The following is a 21,573-nucleotide window of genomic DNA, read 5'->3' on the forward strand; positions in this document are numbered from 1 at the left end:
GCCCCAGTGCTTCCCAAACTTTTCTTCAGCATGACCCCATTTACGATCCCACTTCCTCAGCATGGCCCCTCACTCCCCCACCCACAGCTCTCTACCTCCAGCAGCACCCGAGCCCCAGCTGCCACCCATGGGACGTGGCGGATGCTGCAGCTGGAGTGGAGCCTGGTTCCCTCTCCCCTCTCCATGGTGGTGAGGAGGATGCAGCTTGGGGCTCCCTGCCCTGCTGTCCGTGGGCATGGCCCAGTGGGCAGGATCTGGCCCAGAAAGTAGGGGGCACCGTGTCACCATGCTGAGATGCCCCCTGCTCACCTGGCAGCAGTGTGGGCACAACTCTGCGCCGCTGCCATCCCTCACCTTGGCAGCCGTGGTGGTGCAGCACTCCCTCCCGCAATAGGTCCCACGCGCTCGGCTGCAGAGGCAGCTTCTGCCCGGAGATGGTGTAGCTCAGCTGCAGCCCTGCACCCCGCTGTGGGCACAGAAATCACAGGGGCCATGTTTATCGCAACTCCATCTGCTGATGTTGTGACCCCATTTGGGGTCGCGACCCACAGTTTGGGAACCGCTGCCTTATCCTGAAGGCTAGGATGGGGTAGAAATCCAGAAGGGCTGCTGGAGGCAGGAGAATCAATGCAGGCAGCAGAACTGATGTAGGATGTGCAGGATTCATTTGGAGGGTTTTTTAAGGTGGAAGGGGAAGAATTTATTGCTAGGTAGGAGATGGGTAGATGTGAGGGCAAGAGCTGCTGCCTCAGCAAAAGACCAAAATCTCTGTAGTCAGTAAGTCTGGGAGAGTGGGCAGCGTTAATTGTCACGCACAGAGGAGTTCAAACACTGGAAAAACAACCTATTTTTGAAAAAAGAAATCCCATGATTTTTGGCACGAATCTCATGATTTCCTCAGGCATGGGGGAGGTCCAACAATGGACTTTGATCTCTCAGTCTCTCTTGTCTTGGAACTCAGACATCCCAATAGGTTGCAAGGAGGCGGGAGGGGAAGAGTGATGTTAGATGGCAATTTAACCTAGCCAGGACCTTAGATCACAAAGAAGGAATGTTGTTGTGGATAGGCTTAGCGCTCAGGGTGGGGATGACTCATGCTGGAGAACATACAGCTGTTGGAACGTGATTTGGCACTGGCTTTCAGAGGCAGAACAACCTTCCCTGCTTGCAGGAATTGGGAGCAAAACCTTGGTGAAGCAGCCCCTCCGAGGTGCCAGTGCTGGTCCTGGCAGAGGTCTCTGCTGAACTGCCCCAGATGCTGCTGCACTGACCGTAGCTGCACGTGCTGCTCCACCAAGCCACTTCTGGAGCACGGAGGCAGGTGGTGTCCTGCTGTCTCCTGTCTGATGGATGTTGGCAGACCCAGACAGAAGCATGGGCGAACTGGGCAGCTGGACAGAAAAGGGGGCTGAAAATGGGAAAAAAATTACAATTGCATAAGAATGTTTTAACATTGTGCACATATGGGACTGGCAAATGGCAGCATTAGCAATTGAGAACGAACTATTTAAAGACATCAATACCACAGATGTGATAAAGACTTTTGCAACAACAGAAATCATTATCTCTGGCAAAGGAGGGCCCAATATTAAAAGTTCGCCTGGGGCTGCCAGGAGTCTACATACGGCACTGGGTGTTGGGGTTGTCTGCCTACCTCCTGAGCAGCCCTGACTGGCTACCTGGGGTTGAAGCAGCTAGTCAGAGGGGCCTGCTCCCAGGGAGGCCTAAAATTCCCCAAGAGGGTTGGAGGCAAGAGGATCTCAGCCTGGCTTGCAACCACTCAGGAGCAGGCCTGCAAACCACTTGCACCACGCATGCATCTTTGTCAGACTCTCTATTTGGGCTCATTGGTAAATAAATTGATCCCCAGGAATGTGTCCTTAAGAGCAGATTTCCTGATCTGTAGGCTCTGAGACATCCCACAAATAAAAATACAAAAATAAAAAAAGAGGTGCTCACCAGATACGGATATCCTGCAGATCATACTGAGAAACAGCTGGCAAGAAGGGACTGACCAGTAGGACAGGTCAGGGCTGTGTGTGGGAGGGAGGTCAGGGTACCTGTGATGGAGAGCTGGCTGCTCAGAAGGGGGCAAGAGAGGATATGGGTGTGATGGTTGTGGCTGCTGGGAGGAGAGGAGAGGAGGGGTGGCAAGTCATGGGGAGCCTGGCTGATGCCTTACACCCCAGTTGTCCTTGATATGGGGGAGCTGGACTCTTGTTAGGACAGGAGCCTAAGAGTGCAGGGAGAGGAGCTACTTGGGACTTTCATTTCTTCCCCTTCATCCAAGTCACTGCAACAGCCTGCAGCAGTGAGTCACTCCACAGTCCCCAACAGATCTGAGAGTGCTTGTATAACCATTAAGGAGACACTGCAGCCTGTTACATAACATAAAGCAGGCAACAATCACCATCCCCACTATGCAGATGGGGAAACCAAGGCACAGAAAAGGGCTGTGACTTGTTCAGGGTCATGCAACTACACAATGGCAGAGGCAGAACTAATCCCAGCAAGTTACTTGTTAAACCGCAGTGACCTTGAGTTACTCTAGCCTGTGGCCACAGGTTCCCCATTTATGAGAGAAGACAGGAGCAGTTTGTGGTCGTGAGGGATCCTTGTGGATGAACAGACAGGCAAACCCACTGTTCTGGACTGTTAGAAGTCTGCACAGCACAAGCAGTGTGCAAATCTAGTTCTTGTTTAGGCACCTAACTGGGAACTGAACATCCCCGAGCGTCCAGCCTCCGCAGATCCTGTCCAAATTCCAACTGGGTCATCATATCCTACACGCCTAAATTCCCCTCACAATTTTACTTGCATCCAGGACCCTTTGTTCCTTCGTGTTCTGTACTGCTGCTGCAGAAGTTGTACGACTGCCACATTCTGCCCCAGAGGCAAGACCATTTCAGTAGTAAATAAAGCAATCTCTGTATAAGTAGATTTTTTACTAAATTCTGTTTGGATGAGTTACTCTGCAAGTGCAAAATTACCATCTTTATGTCGCTGGAAAGAGTAATTATCTTTAGCTTTTCAACAAGGTCTTAGAAAGGACCTGAACTTGATGTTTGCAAATATTAATGGTCTCTATATATAGGAAGAAACTTATTATAAATGAATAAGCTTAACCAACCTGTCAACAACTTTAGAAGATGACTTCTGCCGATTTGACTTTATTATTTTTTAAAGTAAAGACAGGATACTCTTCTGGCAATTTAGAAGCCTATTTCTCAAAGCCTTACTTATATTGGACTTGATCCACTGCTGCCTTTCACCTTCTGGTACAATTTACACCGTGGCAAAGTAGGTGTGAAATGCTACCAGTCTCATTTATGGATCTGATTATCCACTTCTTGGTAAAGTAATACTTATTCGTGCAAAGAGGCCTATTCATTTCTAAGCATTGTTCAATGCGAAGGTTGCAGATTGGGCTCTCGCAACAAGCAAAAAGACAGGACCTCCGGTTTAAAGGGGCTTCATTGAGTTATGTACAGCTAAATTTTGGCTCTCAGCTAACACGATTTTGTACACGTTAAAGTCAACAGAAACTGTTTTAGATGGTAACATTACCCAGCTGCATTTGCAACACTCACATTGCAGCATCCTGCTAGAGGAAAAGAACCAGAGAGTGAAACTGGCTGCAACGCCAGATTAAATTGACCAGTTAAGTGAACCGCAAAGAGCATCAATACTAGCAAAAAGAAATGGCTTTGATATTTAAAGTTTTCAGTACTGGCAATGTGGGATGGGGAGCCAAAGGAGGAAATCTGCATTTAAGCAGTTCTTAATTTCACCCCATGTCTCTTTAGATGTACGGTACACTCTGAACTGATTACACATCTGTAGGGAATCAGCAAGTGCCAGAGTTAATTCCCTCTGAGCACCTACCCACCTCCTCCAAGGATAGCTCACAATGGGAATTAGTGTCCTACTTGTCCTACAGGGATTTTTTTTGCACTGGAATGGATACATCTGGCTCTGTGGATTCTGCCTTACAGGGGCATCACAGTCTCAGAGCTTAATTCACTTGGTCATGAGGAGGATCAGGTATGGCTCCTAATCTCCTCAGACCCACAAGCAGCATCAGCACTTTCAGTCCCTAGCAGAAAGGACTTGTCACACTGTCCACTGAACTCCATCCTGCTCACTACCAGGTTTTGTAAGGGTTGAGGAGGGAAGTGCTGGACTCCTTTGCATGAGACTATAACTGGAAAATAAGCCAGGGTTTAAATTTAGAGCTCGCTAACTACTCTGTACTAATTCTTCATGCTCACAGGCCACCTGGCAAAAACTGGGCACTAAAAAGCATCCGCACAGGGTGATACAGCAAAGCATCCAGCCAGCTGTAAATGTACACCATTGTTTACTCTACATTACAGCAATTTCCCTTGGTAGGCAAACTTGGTAAAGGACTCCAGCAGCAATTATCTTTCTCTCAATTTAGCTAGAATTTTAGGTTGGCCTGCAGAGGTTCTTGTTGAGAACAGATTAAAAAACAGCACCAGCGAAGGGTCACCCTAAAAAAAACCCTTCATTCAAATCCCCCAGCACATTGTCTCCAGACTTTTATATTCAGAGAGTGCCAAGGGACCCCAGGACTCCATTGTATTGGAGCTGCACCAATACGCACACTCTTTGCTTTAGAGCAGGTGGGAAATTTTGCTCATGAAATAGGTTTCCCCATCAGAAAATGTGATTAGAAAAATGGAAGTGTAACTAGAGTTACCACGGTTTTGAACACAGTGCCAATACCTGTGGCAAATATTTAATATTTCATAGACATTAGGGCTGGAAGGGATCTTAAAGATCAAGTCCAGCCCTCTGCCCCAGGGGCAGGAAGTCAGCTAGGGTCAAAGGATCCCAGCAAGATAAGCATCCAAACGTTTCTTGAATGAGTCTAGAGTAGGTGCCTGCACCAGTGCTGGAGGGAGTCTATTCTAGGTCTTGGGGGCTCGGACAGTAAAGAAACTTTTCCATATGTCCAGCCTGAAACGGTCTTGTAGGAGTTTATGACCATTGATCCTTGTTTTTCCTTGGGACGCTCTGGTGAACAGATGGTCTCCCAGATCCTGATGCACACCCCTTCTGTACTTATAAGCAGCCACCAGGTCCCCGCTGAGCCTGCGCTTTTCCATGCTGAAGTCCCATGGCTCTCAGCCTCTCTTCATAACTATTCTCTTGCCCTCTGATCATGCACATGGCTCTCCTCTGGACTCTCTCAAGCTTCTCCACATCCTTCTTGAATTGTGGAGCCCAGAACTGAATGCAGTACTCCAGCTGCGGCCTCACCAAGGCTGAGTACAGCAGGATGACATCCTGAGATTTACTTGAGAAGCATCTATGGATGCAAGCCAGAGTTTTGTTTGCTTTACCAGCTGTGACATTGCATTGGTGGCTCATGTTCATCTTGTGGTCAGTCATGACCCCCAAGACTCTTTCAGCCGTGGTGCTAGCAAGCGTAGCACAGCCGAGCCTATAAGCCAGCTGCAGGTTTTTTTTCCCCCGAGGTGGAGTACCTTGCATTTCTCAATATTGAACATCATCAAGTTTGCGTCCACCCACTTACTAAGTTTATCCAAGTCATCCTGGATCACTAGCTTAGAGAAATGGGTGTGTTCTTTAGTATACACCTAAAGAATTCAAACTGAATCCTTCTCAGATTGCACTCTTATAGCCGACCTTATTAGTGACAGACAAGATGATATTACTGCCATGGAAAGTAGGACATCTCCAAAGGTCGAAATCTGATATGATGAGATGGTGCAGCTTGTGTCTATGGAGAGAGTCATGTTTAGCAGGCTTAACCGCTCGGAAAAGTTTGATGCGATTCGGAATGAGTTCTCAGAATATTTTGGTAACTAAATTATTACTCCTGGCACGCTTCCCTTTTCTTATTCTATCCCTCCCTCTTCCCTCCTCCATTTTTTTTTCTTTTCCCCTTTATTACTTATTGTTTGTGACAGGCATGAACATTGTTAAGGTTGACGTGTATATTACATATTTCTGATTTTTGTGTTGCTTTAAAGAAAAATCAATAAAAATCATAAAAGAAAGAATATACAAGTGTTTTGCAGGAATGAAAATTCTGACTAAATCAATACAGCAAGAAGCTGTCTAAATGTTTTGCCTTGACAACTTTTATGCTATCAGCTTAAAAAAAAATGTTGAAGTGGAGCACTTTAATAAGTTAGAAAAGAAATATTTTGAAATATTTCATTCCATACCATTCCAAAATTAACTTCTCACTCCAATTCAGAACAGGGCTACAGCTCAACATCTCAGCCTTTCCCTAAGAAGGGAATTCTGTTTTTCAGCCAGATGACAATCCTATCATGCTAAGATAAAATTGACCATTTCTGCCCTATCCTGCTTTATAAGAATTCCCCTACCTATTGCTATATTTTGTTCTGCAACATGACAGGATCCCCTTGATCTCCTGTCTCTTCCTTGTATGTACCAGTACAAACTCATGCTTTCTAAGTCTTCCATGCTCTGAACCTTTGTGCAGATCTGATTTTTCTTCCCTTAGTTTGAACAATGTTTGGGGTCACCCATGTCACCCTTCCCCCTGTTTGTTGTCTGTCCGATAATTTGCATCAAAGGCAAAGCCAGCCTAAGGAAGTGTTAATTAGAACTGTTCAATAATTAAATCACTCTGCTTAGTGTTGGGTGAAAGCAGTCCTAGCTTCGTCTGCTGGCTCTGAGCTCAGCGCAGTGGCTTACACTCGTTACATAAGGTTAACTTTATTAGTGACTTGCTTTGCTGGAGGCACAGACCCATTATGAGGTGTAGGTTTCCAGAGGTTGTGTAACTGAAATTAGAAATCCTCATAAGGAAGACACAGCACTAAGCAAAGAGGCAGTCGGCACTGAGATTCTGGACCTAGCTGCTTGGAGGATGGCAGATGGCAGCATTATCAGTGCTAAAGAGTCCTGGAAAAGGAAAGATGGGATGTACGGGAAGGGGGGGAAGAGAGGGACAAATGCTCTAAACATTGGGACCCACTTCCTCCCCTCCTGCTACTGGCCTGACAGAGCTGGAGGGACCCACCCAGAGCAGTGCTTGAGCACACAGGCACAGAGACAAAGCCCAGTGCTAGTACCACTGACCTGACAAAATCTTCTCGAGAAGCAAACATGCTGTGCCTGTAGGTCCATTCAAAGCCTTTATGAGTCTCAACAGAGCTGTGTCCACAGTAGCACTTACATCGTGTAAAGGCATAGCCATGCACCTGTCTGTGATATGAGATCAGAGTCGGAGGTCAAACTTTGGGAAAAAAGGTACAAGTTCAGTTCACAGTGGATACGTGCACACATACTAAGTCGACTTAAAATAAATTAAATTGACTTAAATCGACTTAAGTCACATTGGAGTGTACACACATATAACTCCTTGATGAGGTGACAGCAATCTTGTGAGCTAAATCAATTTAACTAATGTAACTCAAGATAATGCACTTTGGCGGTGTATTATCTTGCACCACATTTAATTTGACTCTGCTCCACATATGTGTATATGTTCTGATAGTTAAATCAACTTTAAAAAGTTAAGTTGGTTTAACTGTCAGAAAGACAGTATGTGTGTATGCAACCAGTGTGGTTGGTATTGAATGACGAAGTGATACATTGAAAGCGAAGCAGGAAGAGGATATTGATGCTCATTTAGGCTGGCCAAAAACAAACACAAAAAACCCCACTCTCCAACAAATGGGTTTTAAACAACAGGAATGGGTTGTAGGGGGGGAAGTTTGTTGAGTTTTCTGTTTTGTATAATATTCCACAAAGGTAAGAACAGGTTTGTTTCAATTTCATTTTGTTTCTACTCCTTTTCTTTCTTTCCTCTGCCCCAAGAAAAAGGGGGAAGGTAGGATAGGGGTTCCCATACTAATGAAAGACAAAAATTAAAATATATATATTCAGAATTACAAAAAAAATTCCCTTCAGAGAGAGCGAGAGAGTGTACACACATCTGTGTGCATATGGAAAAGGGAGGGGGAACAATGCCTGGTAAGTTCAAACCCTGGAGTGACACTCCCACTAGTCAAATGACTGGTACACATCTATGTTATCTCAGGTAGGGGAATAAGACATCAGGGCTTCTGGGATCAGTTCTTTCTATTGACTCATTGTGCGCCCTTGGGCTAGTCGATTGACTTCCAAGAGCCAGATTCTGATTTCACTTGCACTGGTGTACATCCCAGGCAACTCCATGGACTGATGTCACTGGGAGTGAAGGATGCACAGCACTTCACAGAGATGCATCTCATTATTGTCTGTATAGCAGAATTACCTAGAAGACCCAGCCATAGATCAGAGTCCCAGTACAAGGTGCTCTGCAAACCCAGAGCAAAGACTGTCCTGCCCCAGAGTGCCCACAGGCTATGGGAAGTTTTTAATCACTTTGAGCACCTTCACACATAGCACACTAAGGAAGAGAAAAGCATCGCTATTATTAGTGCAAATTCAGACCCAGTTATGCTGCACGAAAGCCCCATTACTAAGGGAACTGAACAGATAAGAGATGAATAATGTGACCCTATGTGTATAGGCATGCAAGTAATACCAGAGCCTAATCCTCCTGAGGTCGTTATATGGGGCAGATGATTCATGGGGCAGAAAATCTACAATAGGTCAACAGAGGACAAAGTAGTGGGTCTATAAAATATGTATTATTAATTCTCAGGACAATCAAGCCATACATTCCTTTTTTTGTGCCATTCTATTATTATGGATGGTTTTCTGCTTCAAAAAAAAAGGTTGAAAAGAATGCAGGAAAGATTCAAAAAACGTTACCAAGCTCCCAAAGTCAACCCAACAAGGTTTGCTTTTCAGTCTTTGCACATCAGTTGTTCCTGCTCATTTCTCAATGCCTGAACACCAAATGTGAAGTTATAGGAGGATGCAGAGATACTGGTTTCATCCCCCTAAAGGTGCAACACGTTTCTTCATGCAATGCTTACAAGAGTGTGCTGTGGGCGGAGGATACACCTGGACACCAGAGAGAGCCAAGATTCAAACTCAGCACTGATACTGACTCCTTTTTTTAGTTGCTTCCACTGTCACCATCACTGTGGTACCAGCTTGACACAAACACTAATGTCTTTATCGTATTTCCCAGCCTCAAAGTATCACTCACTGTCTAGATGGGGAACAGAGGCACAGTGGCAGAGACAGAGTGAACTGGAACTCAAACCTCAACTCCAAAAACTTCCTGATTTGTGGGAGGTGGGATAGGGATCCATAGATTACACTTGCCCCTAGGGCTTCATTTCTGGGTCTGAATGAATAGTCCCATTTTACCAAAAATAACACTCTGCTGAGCTCTGGAACACAAAGGCCATAGTTTTGCTTAGGATATAGTCGGCAACTCAAAAGTTTTGCCAAGCTGGTGAGATCTGCAGAGGATAGACTGGGGGGTTTCAACCCTATAAAAATCAGAACCCCAATCCATGACCTAAACCTGACCAGAATGCCCATCGAAAAATCCTCCAGGTCATCCCTGGGAGGTGAACAGGAGGGTTAAGAAGGCTACATGGAAAGATACCTGGTGTACAGGCAGCTTTGCCAGGATTCCTGCTGAACTGGGCACATCTGTAGAAGAGAATGCAAAGCACTTGGATGGCTTTAGCCCTAGGGAAGGCAGTTCAGAGGTGGCCAGATGGAAGTATTTAAATTAGATGAGTGCTATTATGAAGCAAAGCAGGAGCAGCTAGCTGAGGTCCCTGGCCAGAGCAGAATGACAGGATAAAGGCTTACGCTAGGAAGGAACACATGCAAGGAGAGCCTGTTAAGGGATTACTTTTTGAATAGCTGATTTTTCAGTGAGGGGGATGGACTAGAGCTGAATTAACATTTAAGGCAGGAACTGAATGGCTGCATACAAGTCTAATACACTAAGGTGCATCAGGCCAAGTACCTGGTGGTTCTAGCTGGTGGGCAGGAACCAATAGCTTAAGGACTTTCCTATGAACAACCTAGATCAGTGGTTCTTAACTTTTTTGTACCAGGACCCATTTGTGAACATCAGTGACCAGTCCCAACTCGCTGCCCCCCACCCCACATGCCCCAGCCCCCTCGTGTGTGGTGCACTGGGGAGGACATGGGGGGCCCCAAGCAGCCCCTTGCAGGCTGGAGCTCTGCCAGCCTGCAAAGGAAAAGCCACGGTTTCCCAGGTTTTTCTCCTTTAAAGGAGAATCCATTTTTAAAGTTTGTTCGTGACCCTTTTGATATATTCTCGTGACCCATGGGTTGACTTAGATGACAGAAGCAATCAGCATGCTGCGGTTCTTAAGAAAACTCTTCCTTTCTCCATTGATAAAGATAGCCATATTACTTAGAAGATTTCTAACCACCAGAGCAGTGAGTTTCTGGAACAGCAGTACAGTAAAAGGTGGCGACAAGTAATCTAAATAGTTTTAAAATAGATCTTGCCATGATACAGTTGTTTATGGTAGCTGTGGACTGGCCCAAGTATTCAGGGCGTCCCTTCCAGTGTAACCATCTGTGAAGCTGAAGGCTGGGTCACAGAGATCCACACAATTAATTTGTTATGGCTGGGAATCTAGCCAGGGAAAAGCTTCCACTAACTTGGAACCAAGAGGTAGTAGGGGGGGGGAAGTAAAAAACTATAATACAGGCATTAACCCTGTATCTCTCTTTAGAGGCTACTGGAAGGAGAAAAATAGTGCAGAAAAAGTCCATTTCCAATCCCTGCATTTCTTGATCCTGGCCCAGCCATGTCAAATATACATCCTGTTCTCACCAGACTAACTTGCTGTCTGCACTGGGGCCCTATGTGGTATACATGGACTGTGTCTCTCAGGAAAAAAAGAAGCACTGACATAGGGCGTGCGGAGATGAAATGAGAGCCCTAAATTGAAGCGGTAGTTTTTTAAAAACACTGCTTCAATTTAGGGCCCTTTAAACCCCCATGTCGTGCACACACCCGAACATATCTGCCTCTCCAGTGGTGGGAGGCGAGGATGAGCTGCCAGCTGGTGGAGCAGTCCCTGGGCTGTGGGGGGAGGGAGGGAGGCGGGGGGGAGGGGCTGGTGCTTCCTTCCGCAGGAGCAGTGCCCCCCCCCAGGTGGCACCCACCTGCAGGCACCCGGCTTGGGCAGTCCCAGGCGGTACCACAGACTCTAGAGGAAAAAGAAGATCAGGCTCGTGGGTTTTCTTGGGCGGAGCCTGCCTTCCCGGGCTGCTGCCAGGCTGCCTACACGGGCTTCCTGCAGAGCCGTGGAGCTTCACACAGCCCAGTGCTTCGCTCCACAGCTGTAGGGCAGCAAACTAAAACTCCTTGGAGGAGTTTACGTTTGCTGTGCCCCAAGTCATTTAAGGCACATTATGCCGCCAAATTTGCTACAGCAGCTGGAATTACTACGCAATGCACTGCCGATGCATGCAAACACCAACACCATTAAAACGGGGCAAAAGCATTTAACCCACTTTAAAGTGTCATGCACACATGCCCCTTGTTTCGTCGACACACAGCCATCACAGCAGTAGTTTCTGTTTTTCCTCCAAAACCCACACCAAGTTCTCAGGAAAGACTCTGAGAAGTGTTGTTCAACAGTCCCTACGGAAAAGCACCATAAAATGTAACAGGAATCCTAGAGGATTTGGTAGATTTCTAGAGACATTTCTACAGAGTTTTTCAGCCAATTAGATCCTTTCTGTAGACGCTTGGAACTCTCTTGGTGTCCTGCAGGATAATGCAAAAAAGCTGGCTCCAAGCCCCCGGTTGAACTTGGACACAGGTGTCGCGGTGGACGTAGTCTTTCTGGACTTTAGGAAGGCCTTCGACACTGTCTCTCACCCCATTCTCGTTAAAAAATTAGGAGATTGTGGTGTCAATGCCTACGCAGTCAGGTGGGTCGCCAATTGGCTGGAGGGCCGCACCCAGGGAGTGGTGGTGGCCGGGTCATTTTCGACCTGGAGGGACGTGGGCAGTGGGGTCCCCCAGGGCTTGGTCCTCGGGCTCGCACTGTTCAACATCTTCATCAGCGACTTGGACGAGGGGGTGAAAAGCATCTTGTTCAAATTCGTGGATGACACTAAGATGTGGGGGGAAGTGGGCACACTAGAAGGGTGGGACAGGGTACAACTAGATCTGGACAGGTTACAGGGGTGGGCGGATGAGACAGATGGGATTCAACACTGACAAGTGCAAGGTGCTGCACCTGGGGGAGGAAGAACCAGCAGCAGACCTACAGGCTGAGGAACTCCCCTCTCATCAGTGCAGAGGCAGAAAAGGATCTGGAGTCATTATAGACTCCAAGATGAACATGGGCCACCAATGTGGGGACGCAGTCAGGAAGGCTAATTGCACCTTGTCATGCATCCACAGATGCATCACGAGGAGGTCCAAGGAGGTGATCCTTCCCCTCTATGCGACACTGGTCAGGCCGCAGCTGGAGTATTGTGTCCAGTTCTGGGCGCCGCACTTCAGGAGGGATGTGGCTAATATGGAGAGAGTCCAGAGGAGGGCCACCTGCATGATCAGGGGTCAGCAAGGCAGGCCCTACAGGGAGAGGCTACGGGACCTGAACCTGTTCAGCCTCCACAAGAGAAGGCTGAGAGGGGATCTGGTAGTCTATAAACTGGCCAAGGGAGACCAGCAGGCAATGGGAGAGTCCCTGTTCCCCCGAGCACTACTGGGAATGACAAGGAATAATGGCCATAAGGTAACTGAGAGTAGATTCAGGCTAGATATCAGGAGGCGCTACTTCACAGTCAGGGCGGCTAGGATCTGGAACTAACTTCCAAGTGAAGTGGTGCTCGCTCCTACCCTGGGGATCTTCAAAAGGAGGCTAGATAATCACCTCGCTGGGGTTGTTTGACCTCAGCATCCTTTCCTGCCCATGGCAGGGGGTTGGACTTGATCTGCTCAGGTCCCTTCTGACCCTACCAGCTATGAAACTATGAACTCCCTAGACCAAGATTTCTGTTAAACCTGTGTTTGCTGGGCAACAATCATCCTCTGCCTCCCTGAGCAAAGAGATGCAAGTCCAGCAAGGCAGAGGCAGGGATAGAAACAATGGTGCACTACTTCTTCAACAGTGTACATCTCCAAGACTTCTGAGATATCCCTCCTTCTTACTTCAGCAGTCAGTATCAGGAGGAACACACGCTGTCTCTCTCATATACAGAAGTCAGAGATCAACATCCATTTTCCATAACCCATACCCCCATTTTCCATAACCCATACCCAAAACTGTTTTGGACAGTTTTCCCAAAGAGTTGGGTACTCTTCCACCAGGACTTACCATCTGCAAAGCAAGTCCACAGTCACAGCACAGGAAAAAAGGTAGGCCAGGCTGGTGCCTGGTTGAGGCAACTGTCGGAGTGGAGGATGAAGGTCAGTTCATAACATCATAGACCTCGATTAAGGACTGGAAGGGACCTCAAAAGATCATTGAGTCCAACCCCCCTGCTCTGGGCAGGAATACTGTTGAGGTCAAATGATCCCAGCAAAGTATCTGTCCAATCTTCTCTTGAAGACTTCCAGGGTTGGGGGCTGCACTGCCTCTTTGGGAAGTCTATTCCAGATTCTGGTCACCTTTACCATAAAGAAGTTCTTCTTTACATCCAACCTGAAACCATCCTCTAACATTTTATGGCCATTGCTCCTTGTCCTCCCCTGGGGCAAACTATTCACTAGGGCTTCTCCCAGCTCCTGATATGCACCCCTTACATACTTACAGATGGCCACCAAGTCCCCCCTCAGTCTTCTCTTGCCCAGGCTGAACAGTCCCAGATCCCCTAGTCTTTCCTCATAAGGTTTGTCCTCCAGGCCCTTAGTCATTCTTGCGGCCCTTCTCTGCACCCTTTCAAGATTCTCCATGGCTTTGCTGAAATGTGGCGCCCAGAACCGGACACAGTCCTCCAGCTGGGGTCCCACCAATGCCGAGGTGAGAGGAAGTATCACTTCCTTAGTCTGCTTATGATGCATCTGCTAATGCATCCCAGGATGCTACTAGCTCTGTTGACTACAGCATCACACTTGTGGCTCATGTTCAATCTGTGATCAACCATAACCCCAAGGTCCCTTTCAGCCAGGGAAATATTGTCCTGATACCCAACTACCCCTGCCTTGCTCTTACCACAAAATGTGTTATTTTATTTCTCCCTCAACCCAACATGCCCCATTTCATGGATCAAGCCACAGGCTGCTTTCCGCTCTCATTTACACTGGTTTAAACAGGGCCAACTTAAAAACTTTAGAAGCCCTGGGCCCAGGGTAGATTGGGGCCCCTACACATTTAATTGTGTGGTAGTTATGTGAGTGACTGGAACTGGAGAAGCACTGGAGAGCAAACTTAAGAGTCAGTTTTCCCCACCTGCCATTCATGCACTCTGGCTTTGTAGCAGCAATAGAGAGCAGAGTCTCCTCCCTTCCCCCATTTCCATGCCCCCCCCCCCATTGTCACCTTGTGCCTTGTAGCCCCCACAAAGGGGCTGTCATGCCATGCTGGCAGGGACTGTTTGTGAAGCAAACTTCACTTAGAGGCAGGATTAATCCTCATGAGTGTTTGCAGCTTGCTAAGTAGAGGGAGCTGGTGCAGGGGATCTGTGCACCAGGCTGCTTCCTGAGCAGCACATGCTGCTCTTTTCTCAGGAGCAGAGACTACGTGACTGCTGGCAGCAGGGCTCTTGGCACAATCCAGTCAGGCAGCGCCAAGCCAAGGTGAAGCGCTAGAAGCAAAACCATCCCATATGGTGCACCTGCCGCCTTCTGGAGCTATCTTCTGGAGAGGAGTGCGTCTCTCCCCCGAAGCGGATGCTGTCTGGATGTTGCTCCTGCTGGAGCCGCTCTTCCTTCTAGCCCACACAGACCTGCTGCTTCCCCACCAATTAGCACTGTGGTTAAATGAGTGCAGCTCCTGCTGTTTCAGTGACAGCTCTGGGGATGGGCCATCCCCAGCCTGAGAACAGGAGTGCCACAGGCGGCAGCAGCAGTGCAAGCTTTGCCTGCACGCTGCTCCTGACTCCTGGTGACCCCCGGACAACGAACACCTGTAGTGGAGAGGGCAGAGGCTAGGCTGTCCTTAGGAGCAGTGCTGTATATAAGGGTAGAGCACTGGAGAGTCATCTAGAACTAGCAAAATAACCCAGATCTCCTGCCACTGGCTTGCTGGATGGACTCAAGCAAATCAGTACATATTTCTGTGCCTCATTTTCCCCTCCTGTACAGAAAGGAGGTAATGCTATGGATCCTTAGAGACCTGCAGGTGGAAAGTGCTGTTATTGCTGGGCTCTCTATTGAGATTGGGTATAGTTTTGTGACATGGACACCTGTCCTGCTTAGAACCAAGTTGAGCCCAAAGGGCAAACAAACACCAGCTGGTAAGGACTTTCTCCCTCTTCCGATTTGCACATGGGTTATAAAGGAGAAGTGTTCTTCATTTCATAGCCTGCTCACCCCCATCCCCATGTCATCCAGTTCTGCTTCCTACACGTCGGTATTCACATCAGAGAGTGTAAATCGGGAAACTTCTCCAAATTCCAGTTACATCTGGTTTGTGCTGGCACATCTGCTTCGTTGCTCCCATTTGAACAGAGGAACTGAGGTGAACACAGAGGTAAGTGGTGGGTTCAAAGGCAGAACCAAACCCAGGTATCCCATGAACACAGCCGTTTGGGCCACGTGACTTGGAACTGCTTTGTGATAACCCAATGTGAAACTCTGCAGCTTGCAGAAGGCCTGTCGGAGTCCAGGGCTCAGGCGATCTAGTGGAGCAGCACAGTCCAGCGGATACAGCATGAATCCATACAAGTCAGGAGACCGTGGCTTTATCCATATTCATCTCACATTCCTGCATGATCTTTGTGAAGTTGTATCTCCTCTCTGTCTTAGACTCCCTTTGGTAAACAATATTTCCTCAGCTTTGTAGAGTGCTTTAAGATGCAATGGTTAAAAATCTCTGTATAAGAGCTAAAATAACCTAGGTCAGGTCTTACTGATCCATCATCACTGCAGTAACACGCAGTGCTGTAACATGCAGTGTTGCACACTTCTCTAAGAAGCTGAACTGAGCATAGTGAATAAGCCAAGGGAGTTAAAACCCTGATGAATTTACCCTGCTCTGGTTGTGGTGGGGAGATAAGCTGCAGTCAATAGTTGTCAGTTAAAAGTCCATCTAACAAGCAAGCCTGCCAACTGCACTGATTGGCAGCAGCAAGTCCAAGCACTTCACTATTAGAGCACAACAAATGAGATTAAATGTCTCCCAAATGAATTGAGGTCTTAAAAAAGGGAGATAGGGGAAAAAGAGCTGAGCTTATGCCCTTGTGTTACTTCCTCCTGATGGATAGAGAGACATGCCCTCTTCTCTCCCACCCCAAAGCCAGCTTTTCTAAGGCTAAACTAAACACATCAGGAGAAGCACATGCTCATCATGACATGCCTTTCCAAGGTTCACTGGAGGACTCTTTGGTAGTGTCAAAAATAAAACTGTGATCCCTCCAACCCCAAATAAAAGGGGCAGTGAAGTGCTTCCCCCCCAGTCCCAGTGGCTCTACAAACACCACCCCAACCCAGAAGTCTGGCACGGGAAATCCCTTCCCCTCTCAGACAGTGGGATTTCACTTGCTTGGCTTCTGCATGATCATGAACTTCCTAAGTCTTCAGTCACCCATAGCCTGCCCTGTTCTTAGAGCAAGACAAAACCTGACTATTTTGTACTGCAAACAAACCAAGCCACCAACAAAAAAAAACTCGTGAATGCAGGCCTTTTCTTTTTGATGGTTGCAGGGGGGTGGGGGTGGAGGTTGAAATGCCTTCCAAGGGTTTTGGCTTTTTAAAGGTAGAACAGAAAGCAGGGGGGTAAAGCACGAGCCATCTCTGAGACTGTGGATCTTCTGCCTCGTGTAGCTGCACACCCCATGGCAACCTCGCCTGTGCAGACTTCCCCTTGGACCCGGGTGCACCCCCCCACCTCCCCCAAGCTCCAGATTCTCCATACCGAGTGTTGCAGAGCGCGTGCTGTAGATTCCTTGCAAACAAGGACACCAGCTCCCAGAACAGAGCACATGGGGGTGTGGAGTGACATATTATTTCAGGGAGAGGGGAAAAAGAAAAAGCGTCTGTCTGAGGGACTGGGGAGAGGGAGGGGAAGAAAGATCAGCAGAGCCAGAGGAGGAACTTTCTGTTCATTCCTCAGCCTGCCTCTGGCATGAATGAGAGTGGAGCTGCTGCTGGTGGAGACTTGCCAAAGGCCTCTGCTGGAAGCTCTTATGCATTTTTCCATGATGTAGGCTGGGCAGGGAAGAGGGGTGGAATTGGTACAAAACTAAGTCAAGATTTGTATGTCTTCTGAGCCCAACTAGTGGAGGAAGGAGAGCTGTGAATGCCACAAGCTGGGACGCTGGAACTCAGGCTGCAGATAAGGACCTCCCTGCCTTTGTAGGCTGCAGCAGACTTGCAGAGGAGCTTGCCAGCCTGCCAAGACTTTGGTTTGGGTTTGCTGAACAACTCCTGGTCCTGGAGCAGGATCAGAGCTGGAGGCAGACGAGGCTTCTGTCAGCTCAGTAAAGCAAGCAAGGCTGTCTTGAAATCTGCACAGTGCTTAGCCAATCCCTTCTTCCCATCCCTGCCCCCTTGTCTCTTGTGCTTGCCTTTCCTCTCCCCCATCTTTTCCTTTGCACTCTTTCCACACTTCTTTTCTCTCAAATACTTTCTGCCCTCAGATTCTGTCCTTTGTCCCATGCGTGTTCGTCCAGCTCTGTCATATGCCCCTGGCTAGGGACAGACATTCAAATAGCCAGAGCCTGAATTGATTCAATCTTTGCAGGTTAGTCTAACCTGGCTAGGCTAAACTGGGTTTGTAACTGTACAGACATCCCCTCTGGACTGAAGAAATGCTGACACATGCCTGCAGTGGCTCAGTCTAGAAGCTGGGGGGCGCTAGAGCAGCCCTTCCTTCCCTTCCACAATGCTGAGCTGGAGGGGGAGGTGGGTCTGGCCAGGCCCAGGACACTCTGATTAGGGAAGGGTTCTCCCCAGCTCCTGAGCAGCCCAGCAGGGAGTTGATAACGGTGTTTATCACCCCTAACTCAGTGTTTATCAGCCCATTAAGAAAATAACAGCCTCTTTCCATTAGTTCAAGCTCTTTTTAAACAGCTTTTCCAAGGAAGAAATGGAGGGATATTACCAGCTGTGTGTTGATTAGCTCTAAAAAGCCCTAAGCCAGCACAGTCCTGTCTGCCTTTGTCTCATCTCTTACAGCACAGACCGTAACCACCATGTGGTATGCCACCTAACGCTGAGAGGTGTCCGTGTAAGGCAGAGGGGAGGGGGGAATTCCTGCTTGAGCAGGGAGTGGTGGGGGGGAGGAGGGGGGGCAGGAGGAAGTCAGGCAAATAAATGCAGTCTCTGCCAGAGCTGCAGCCAGGGAGCAGAGGGGAGGGCTGAGTCCAGCTCTCTGGAGCAGAGAGCCCCACCCAGCCCAGAGAGCATGCCGGGATGCTGGGGGACTCTAATATAACTTAAGTCAGGAACGGGTCTGGGACAGACATTTCATAAAATGGTTTGACCCAGATCAGTTAAGTCTGATACTACATTCAACCAGGTTTATCTCAAACTGGTTTCAGCCACTTTCAAACTTGTTTATGTGCACTGATCTTCTGTTCTGTTACAGGTTTAAACCAGTTTCTGATCACCTAAATTATTTTATGTGTAATGTTTGTCCCTAGTCCAAGCATGGTCAGGAACAGGCTAAGAACGTGGTTTATTTAGTGGTATTTGGTCTATGCTGGCAAGTGTTGCTCCAGTCTATGGGGTCCAGCGTGCCCTGTATTTATCCTGTTTTGTGTAGTCTTAACCTGGGAAAAGCAAATGAGTGAAGAAACCAACACCAAAAACCCAGTCCGCTGAGCATAACAAAGAGACAATTCCTTGTTTTACAAATGCCTATCTGGGGAAGGGTGGGGGCTAGGGAAAAAAACTTTGTACCAATAGAGCAAGGAGACCTGCAGCACCAAGTACCAGCTGGCAAGGTGCAAGCTTTCCTCACGCCGCTTATCTCCTCCCTACTTGTGTCAATTTTGATGATTCTAGCACAAGTCTTATGAGAGATGGCAATTCTCTTCAATGCCAGGTTCAAACAACTACAGAGAACCCCAGCTTTTTGGGGGGGGGGTGTTTCAGCCCTTGCTGTTATAGAAGTATATGATGGCCTGATGCAAGCTCCCATACAGCTCAACACTGAAAAGAGAAGAGATACTTCCACCTCTTCTCCCCTCCCCAAAATATCACTCTTTTTAAGCTGATGTTATGATTTGTGGGGAGCCTGACTCATAATTTTTTAATACTTCCAGCAGTAATCTAATACCCTTTGCACATGTGAGTGGCATGTTCCAGCCATGTAAGTGATGTTTTTGGCACTCCAGTATAGGCTGAGATCGAATTACCCCTGCACTGTGAACATCTTACCATGTGTGTAGACCAGGGGAGGGCAAAAAATGGCCCACAGGCTGGATCTGGCTCACCAGGCCATTCTATCCAGCCCGCAGGGCCCTAGGAAAATTAAAAAATATATATATTTATATGCCTCTGACTGCCTGTCAAAGATGACAGGAGCCAGTGGCAGCAGGACCCAGGAGGAGCCCAGTGGCAGGACCCAGTGACAGTAACAGCAAGGCCCACCGGCCACACCCCAGCCCCCACCACCCCCAGCTCCCAGCCAAAAGCTTCTGCCTTGGCAGAGGCTTCTGGCCTGGGGCCGTTCTCCTTCCCTCCACCTGAGAGGGAAATTCAGGTAAGAACAGGTGAAGGGTGGGGAGGATTGCCAGCACAGCAAGAGCCAGCCAGGCCCAGCTGGCACCATGCGGTTCTCAGCTGGCAACTGTGTGTTGCTCCTGCTGAGTTGTGCAGTCCCAGCCCTGCAGCCAGAACTGCTGGGGGGGAAGGAAGGAAAGCAGCGGGGGAAAGGCAGTGGGTGCACACGCGGGGAGGAAGTGGCAGCAGATGGGACTGCAGGGCCCCAGGGGTCCGGGCCGATGGCAGCAGAAGCAAGCTGGGGACCGTGGCGTCAGGCTGGCTCCTGCTGTGTTTTGCGGCTCCAGCATCTCAGCCAGGAACAGTGAGCTGCTGGGAAGTGCCCAGCTGTGCCGCACCATGCTGCTTGGTTCCCGGCTGCAACGCTGGGATCACAGAATGCAGTAGGAACCAGCCTGGCCCTGCAGTTCCCAGCTGCTCCTGCTGCCACCTCTACCATGGCATGCCCACTGCTTTCCCCACCCTTGCTGAGCAGGTCCCTGGACTCTGCCCACAGTGGAGGGAGCCTTTTCCCCCGTGGAGTCCAGTGCAAGACTTCCCCCATGGGAGCGCAGGAGCTGCAGGCGTGCAGTGCAGAGCCCTTGTGATAGAGCCTGCCAAGCAAGCTGTGCTCCTCACCCCATGCACAGTGCTGCCCAGAGCTGCGCCCCGTCGGGAGCCAGTGCTTGTGCCGGGCACAAGCTCCCTGAGCCCCCCTGCCTGCTGCTGCTGGCAGCAGGGGCTGCACGCCATGTGGGGAAGTGGGGGGGGGGTCCCCGCACCCCACAAATGTCACACACCCACCCCCTGCCCCCACAACACCCACTGACATATATACACACTCCAACATACCCTATGCCCACCCCCCACACAATATAAGAGTGAGACTTTATGTTGAGTTATTATGCAATCCCTTCTATATACAGTATACAAACACAAATCATGACAAATATTTTTGTAATAAAATTAAAATGTTATAGTAGGTGTTTGACTTCTAGTGTACGATTTGTTTTTTTCTGGTTCTAAGATGGCAAGCCTCCCCTCCTCCCCCAAAAGAGTATTTTGTGGGGTAAGGGGAGATACTTCTATTGGCAAAGGTATGGGGTTCGGGAGCGGGACTTCTGGTCCCAATATGGCAACTAGGGGGTGGGGCAAATGTTAAGGGGCGGGGCTCCTCATGTGGCCCTTGACAGCTTGTCAAAACTTGTTAAGCGGGCCTGCAGTCGGGGGCGAATAATTGCTCGCCCCCATCTAGCGGCTAATTAATGGATTATAAGTAAAGATATCCTTTCATCAGCCTGCAGCAGGCAGGAGCTGTGTGCTCCATACCTGCTTCTTCTTTCCAGCTGCTGGAATGACCAGGTCAAGCAGCGATTCTCCATCAGGGTGCCACGGCACCCCGAGTGCCTTAAAGTCCTTTCAACATGCAGTGTTAGCATTTTGAGGTGTGCCAACATGATTTACAAGATAAAAAATGAAGAGATTTCAAATAGGAATCCATGGTGTTAAAGCCATTCTGATCTGCTGTGGTCCGAGTTCTTTGCAAAAACAGAATTGCCCTATTGTTCTTCGGTAGTCAAAAAGTGAGTAAAATAAGCTGACATTTTCTGAGGGATACCTCAAGTCTGCAAAGGTTGAGAACCAATGAGGTAGAAAGCTGGACTGTGAATGGAGAGGCGAGTCTTACTTTGTTTTACCTGGGCCAGCTGGATCTGCAGCCTCACAGGCCAAAGATGGATTAACAGAAAAAACCCAAAACAAAACCAAAAATCAGCTCCAAAACAGGCACTTCTGTTTGCCGAGGTGAGAGGGAAGGG

At 48.4% G+C, this 21,573-nt stretch overlaps 1 long non-coding RNA gene across 1 annotated transcript in view; it reads right to left on the reverse strand.

The window, feature by feature from the left end:
• Positions 1-36: 36 nt before the first annotated feature.
• The window catches only part of LOC132251127 (uncharacterized), a 30,804-nt gene continuing 9,267 nt past the window's right edge, over positions 37-21,573 (reverse strand). The window contains exons 4-5 of the long non-coding RNA XR_009462953.1: positions 7,108-7,233; positions 37-1,408 (exon numbers count right to left, since the gene is read on the reverse strand). This is a non-coding gene — a long non-coding RNA (uncharacterized LOC132251127). The remainder of the gene's footprint in view (positions 1,409-7,107; positions 7,234-21,573) is intronic.

The sequence above is a fragment of the Alligator mississippiensis genome, chromosome 6, assembly GCF_030867095.1.
Source record: "Alligator mississippiensis isolate rAllMis1 chromosome 6, rAllMis1, whole genome shotgun sequence".
Lineage (NCBI taxonomy): Eukaryota > Metazoa > Chordata > Crocodylia > Alligatoridae > Alligator > Alligator mississippiensis.